This window comes from Sinocyclocheilus anshuiensis, unplaced genomic scaffold (genome assembly GCF_001515605.1).
Source record: "Sinocyclocheilus anshuiensis isolate Anshui unplaced genomic scaffold, SAMN03320099.WGS_v1.1 scaffold94, whole genome shotgun sequence".
NCBI classification, from domain to species: Eukaryota; Metazoa; Chordata; class Actinopteri; order Cypriniformes; family Cyprinidae; genus Sinocyclocheilus; species Sinocyclocheilus anshuiensis.
Window position 1 is genome coordinate 916752 of NW_015546049.1, and position 7121 is coordinate 923872.

A 7121-nucleotide genomic window follows, 5' to 3' on the forward strand; every position below is an offset into this window, starting at 1 on the left:
TTATTATTAATTATTATTATTTGTAGTAGTAGTTTATTTGTAGTAGTAGTAGTAGTAGAAGTAGTGTTTTAGTAGAAATTATATTTATTTCATTTTTAGAAATGTATTTATATGAGGAACAAAATTTTTGTACCATCACCACCATCATCATTATTACTAAAGCCACTAATAAACAATTTTAGAACAACAAATGTTTATGAACAGGATATCATAAAGGTCAGAGATCAATGGTGCTTGATTGCTATGTGAACAAACAGTTCAGGCTTATGTTGAGGGTCACAACCTTCAAATTAGTCACAGTAAAACATAAACCAATGACAATGGGGTAAAATTACACACATCTATTGAATTAAAATGCTTGTGAAGCACATAACTGCAGATGAGAATTTAACGGCAAACACTAAGTAATATTGCAATTTCCCCCTGCATTTTACGACCAAAGTAATTTGCTTTATTATTATCATTATAAACCATTATTTCCTCTTAACCAATCTAAATATTATTAGCTGTTGCAACAATTTCCATTGTGATGGAAAACTGGTCTAGAAAAAAAAATAGTATAACAAAACAGTATCATTTAGAACATACAGGCTTTGAATAAGCAGATTTAAAACAAATAACAGTAGAGCTTGAGAAACATAAGAGGTTTCTTGACTCAAAAGCAAATGGGCATGTACTAGTGCAACATTATGTAGTGGCTTCAGGCCTAACAAATAATTAGGTTCTAAATCAGTGTAATTAAGAGGTTGAATTACCGAAAAAAGAAAAAAGCTCATCAACAGCGAAAAAGAGATTTTAATACCATTAAATAATGAACTGAAGCAAGGAACATTAATATAACTGTGTATTTCCCCTGAAGGTAATAGTGAATGGGCTGTAAATTAGAGGTGTTTTTTTCCCTCTTGGTGAAAACAGCCTGAAATATGTGCCTGTTAATTGTTTATGAGATCGAGCCATTTTTTTTCTTATATTAATTCAATATTATTCATATTTACTTACTTTTATAAAAGTATAAATATTTGATTTATAGCGATCAAGGTTCAATTTACATGTTAGACAATGCTGGATTAGCCTACTACTATTTATTAAAATCAGTTTTTTAAGTTATTTTATCATTTACTTTCTTAATGATATGCTTCTGAACAACACAGAAAGCATGTGAGAGTGAACGATTTCCTGAGCTCTGGTCGTCTGTCCTGAGGATTCACTAACATAAGTCTGCCACCTACTGGAGAGATGAGGAACTTTACGTTGCTTAGTCTGAATCCTGTATAACAACACAAACTAGAACAATAGATATAACAAGAACGATAGATGTCAATACCCCCCTTTTTATTAGAATAATAGGCCTACTTAGTTGATACAACGTATGAAAAATTCAGACATACACTCCAAAAGAACATTTCTTTACCAGACTCATTTACTGCAGAATTACTGAACTCCTAAAATGCAACATGTATTTCACTGAACGTGAGACTGAAGCTGCACAGCAGTCTGCTGCCTCTTTGTCCCTATGGCAGAACATTTGTTACTCTGTGCCCATGTGGCATTGTGCCTGTCTGCTGGTTAGGCCTGATGCCAGCGGACACAGTCATTCCCCTTGAAAGCTGTTCACACAGCCTGGCATCAAAATACCTCCAGTCCCTAATGGTGTTTGAGAATGTAGCATATTGGGAATGTTTTGTATTCTAGAAAAACATGAAAACTCCTCATTCCAATACTGGTATAATAAAACATGTCAAACCATATTACACAAATAGTTGAATTTAGTAAATAAAACAAATAAAATAGTATAGTATGTATACTGTATGTGTGAGCATGTGTGTGTATAGCCTATAAATGAATAATGAGTGATTTGGCTCAAATTATGACAGGTCAAAGTGTCAAGCCCAAGTGTTTAATTAACCCAACAATGGAGATTGTTTCGGTGCAGCCCATGCAGCAATGAGTGAGACTTTACAAGTGCGTATGAAAGTGCATAAGTGTGTATATGTGCATGTTTGCATGATATACAATGAAGAAAAAAATTAGGTGTAGACTGTAAAAAAAAAAAGATTTGAGGATCTGAAGGATTTTGAAAGATTATTGTAGTATGTTATACAAGAAAATACTATTTCAGTCTTTCTACTTCAAAGAAATCTCTCTTTCCCCATTTTCTTACAGTATGTATGCAGACCTTTTTTGAAAACGTTTCAAAATTCAAAATTTCACATTTATTTCAACGTGTTAGTTACTGTTTATTTGTAATTACATGAGATATACTAGTAATTATTTCAAAGTACATCCTGTTCTGAGAAAAAAAATGGGTGTAGAAGTAAATATAGACATGTATTTAAAAGTTTTATCACAGATTTTTGTATATGTTTTTTTTTTGCATATTAAATAATTATACATTTTGTTGACATGGTTGCTACAAAAAAACCCATCATAGATATTATTAATATTTGTAAATATACAAACTATGGGGATTTTATAAACTTATGTCTTCATCTACCCAGACAATGTATGTATGTGAAAATAATATTACCTTATAGGTAACATATATGGCAATATCACTCCTGATAAAGGGCAATATATCCATATTTGTGAAAAATCGTCCTTTTCATTTGAAATTGCTCATATTAGATTATCTTAATACAAATATAACTTCTATCTATGTCATTGTCTGTCAGTAACATAATAGGTAGAATATCAAATCTAAGCAGAACATATTGTGTCACTAGGATGTCATATGGTCTTCTTGTCAGATCAATGACTGAACCCAGCTTTACGTATCACAGAAAGACAGAGGGAGGGCTGTGGGGATCTGCTTTGAGCCTTTAACATCAATTACACTCAGTTTGATGAATGGGATAGCATTAGAGAAGAGGAATGCTCAGCTGCTCTTTGAACGTGAGTAAGTATGTGTCAGAGTGAGTGTGTCTTTGTTTTAGTTTGTGAAGTCACTTAGCAGCATCAAGCTTTGTGTTTGTGTGTGTATACTGTACAAGACGAGTATGTCAAAGATTCTTTGGTCGCCCCCTAGCAGTTTGGCCCAAAATACTCCCACATTGAGCCTGTCAGACACTCATCAATCAGAAGGCTTAGTAAAAGCCATTTAGGCAGTTTAAGGAGCCAGCCAATCACACTAGAGTGGGCTCATCAGCATACTCAATTGTGCTCATTTCTGGAGGTTTGGCCGCATTGTTGTCATAGTCTGTGAACTGTGTGAAGTGCTTTAAGACTGGGATTAAATGATTGTGTGAACGAACAATATTGCACTAAATAAAGAGACATTCATTCTATCATTACTCCAGTTAGCTTTTACCACTTTGAGCTTATTCTGTAATTGTTCTTATTTATCTCATTTACTTTTCATAAAAAAAATTTCAAATTAGATTAATGCATAAACCCAGGAACCCCTGTTAAAAATTAAAAAATTAAAATATTGACATTATTACATTTACATTACATATAATAATAATAATAATAATCATCATCATAGTAATTGTTATTATTATTAATCAGATGAGTAGTTACGTATTGTTAGAAATATCTTCACATTTTACTTTTATAATAACTTTCATTAAAAACATAAACATTGTTACATCATATAATAATTATTATTATTGTTATTAAACACTCCCCACATACTCCAGTGCACAAACTTCAAACTCGTCGCAAAAACACAACTCTGAGATGAGCCATTATTAATATTATATAAATCAAAGAAAATGTCATTCCTTTTTTTTTTAAAGGAAAAGTCTACTTATACATGGACCCCTTGCTTTCCATGTAACTTCTACTGCAGTATTTCCATGGACACTTGGTTTAACAGCCTGGTGTTAGTGGATTGGCTCTACATGAACAGAATAAAACCATTCCTAAACATATGCTGTAATCACTAACAAACTAACAAATCCACCCATTCACCCAGCTCTGTATATCTCTGCTATATACACCTGCTTCCTGACTATAGCTGAGACTATAGCTGACTTCTCCAGTCCTCTCCACTCCAAACCACACTCTTTCCCACCCAAATGAGACAGTGATGAATCCAAGGGTTTTTGTTGTCTTGTTTTTATGAACTAGGCCTAAATACCCAGTAACTCTATTCTCCCCATACAGCTTTTCTGCCTGCTTGATCTATTGTCCTTAAAGAGACTAGAGCTACAAAGAGAAGCTACACATTAACACAGGCCCTTGTCCTGGCTATTCAGTGTAGCAGAGCACAGCTGTCTCACAGTACACTCGACGCTTCTGAAGGGTGAGGGATGACAGGGGGTTCACTTACATTGAGCGGCCCCCTCTGGAGCACAGAGTGAAGAGTGTTTGGGAGAAATTGAGAGGGATGGCAGAAAAGGCTCACTATTTCCAGTGATGGAGAGGGTGCTTCGTCACTCGAGACGGACAGCTGCAGCGGCCCCTTTCTTGGTCGCTTTGCTAACAGTGTAGCTCGACGTGGCCTTGTGTCTTTGTGACGTACTGGAGTATGTGCGGCGTGTTTAAGCAGAGTTCAAAGGTCTTTAGCATAGTTGGTGTGTGCTTTATGGTGGAAGTTGGGTAATTAAAACCCTTTGGTGTTTTGATAGCATTACCACCCATTGAGATGATGATTATTCTGACTTTCAGCTGGGAAATTCAACTGTTTCTTTCAAAATGAATTACTATTTACATCTTTTAATCTTCTTGTTAATATTAAGAATGATAGATTTATAAATAAATAAATATATATATATATATATATATATACTATAACTATAAATATATATATAGTTATTTGTTTGTTTGTTTGTTTGTTTGGCCTCTGCCTCATACTACACATTTTTTGGATTAAATCCCAACAATTTTTTGTGTGGTTGTTGGAGGTCATTGTGGTCCCACTTATTGTCTTTTGCATGGCTCTGCAAAAACAGCAATAAGTAGAAGTGCTGTTTTGCATAAACTATATATATATATATATATACTATAACTATAAATATATATATAGTTATTTGTTTGTTTGTTTGTTTGTTTGGCCTCTGCCTCATACTACACATTTTTTGGATTAAATCCCAACAATTTTTTGTGTGGTTGTTGGAGGTCATTGTGGTCCCACTTATTGTCTTTTGCATGGCTCTGCAAAAACAGCAATAAGTAGAAGTGCTGTTTTGCATAAACATCTTAATATAAAAGGCACAGTAAAATAAAATAATAAAATAAAATAAATGTGTGTAATTAAGCCTTTTTGATTCAATAAATAAACAAATAAAAAAGGAGTACATGAGTAACCAGTCAATTAAAAAAAACTGCAAAATAGGGATTTATTTCAAGTTTGGGTAGATTGAGCTTATTGCTGTTCAATTGTACTGTTTCATTATACTGTATGTTTTACAGTAAGTTTTACAGTAAGGTAAGTTTGACTCTGAAGCCTTAAGGTTTGATTAGATGTACATTTAACACACATTTATCAATACTAAAAACTAAAATATGTTTAAAATCACAAAAAATGTTTTAAACATGTTTTAAGATTCTAGACAGCTTAAAACTATAGTTCTAACTTACATCTTGAATTGGGGATGGATTGATGGGTATTGGAATTGGGTATTGGAAATGAACACTGCAATGTTCATAACTTTTTGTTTCAGTTAATTAAAATTGCTGCTTTTTGGGTTGACAGATCTTGGCTAGCTTCAAGGGGTTTAGCCTTGGTCTGAATCTTTGAAGATTTGGTTTTGACTGCTACTCTAGTGATGAAATGTATAACGTGAAAGACCAGAATTTTAACAGAATTTAGAATTTATTTAATATTTTATGACCACAAGCATTTCCAGAAGCTACTCACACTTAGCTTTAAATATAGCCGAGCTTTAAATATTCAACTACATCAATCATAATTATTTTGATGTGTGCCATGATTTTATTTTAGCAGAGACAGCACATTTTCTACACATCTGTGTAAATCAGCAGAATCTTAGAAAAATTCCCAGTACAATAAATATGCTTACATTTGCTTACATGCAACACAATTATATATCCTTTGTTAAACCAAAGAGCCTTTAGTTAAGTCAGTACAGTCCAATTAATCTTATTCTCAGCATGACACCCCAAGAGGGCCGTTCCCCAGCTTCTGATGACTGATGTGCTTCATCTGGTCTGATCTACAGCTACATTTTATTTATTTTTTATATATTTTCAAAGACAAAAATACAAAAATGGCCAAAAAGTATATTAGAAAATACATTTATTTACATGAATATATTTTAAAACTTATTTTAACAAATATATGTTTGTACATTTTTTTATATATATATATTTGAAAATATAAATGTTTTGCTGTATGGTGTAAGCCTAATAAAAGTGAATTAGACAGATTAACACTCATGAGGTTGTAATGGAGGGTTGGAGAAGAGAGACAGCATCATTAATCATACAAGGAAAGACAAATTAATAAATAACCACCAGACCCAGCACTGGAGAGCGGCTATTATCAGCCAACAGGAGTTAACAATGCTTAATGGACTGTGATTAAGAACTCATTTAGCATGAGGCCATGGAGATATGGTCCCATTACTGTAACTGTATGTGTGTTTTTATGAATGTAAGTTTCCTGTGTGAACAGCAATTATAGTAGAAGGTTCACTGTAGCAGTTACATAGTTATTCATAGTGAGTTAAAATGATAATTCACACAAAAACATTATGTCAATTTTCTCACACTCATGAATATTTTTTAAAATATATTTTATTAACCCATGACCCTATACAGAGGATAAGAGTTGTGGAGAATTGATGGATAATTTATTATCTTTCATATTTGGACAAAATACTTCAAACCATCTTCTAAAGAAAGAAATTAATATTGGTTTGGATCGACATGAGGGAGAGTAAATGATGACAGAATTTTAATTTCGGGGTGCACTTTGGGTGATCTATTTATTGTAAATTGGCCATCCTACGATTGTCCAGCAGGGGTCAGATGGAGCTACGTTTATCTGAATTTCATCCTTTTTTACGAGGACGATATTGTTGACATAGCACCCTCTACAGCTTAAGGAGTACAACTGTCTTAAATTTCAGCGGCTCTTCAACCGAAACTCACAATCGAGAACGTGCTCTAATTTATGACAAATAATAACTCTTTGGCAGTGGCTCTTTACACTA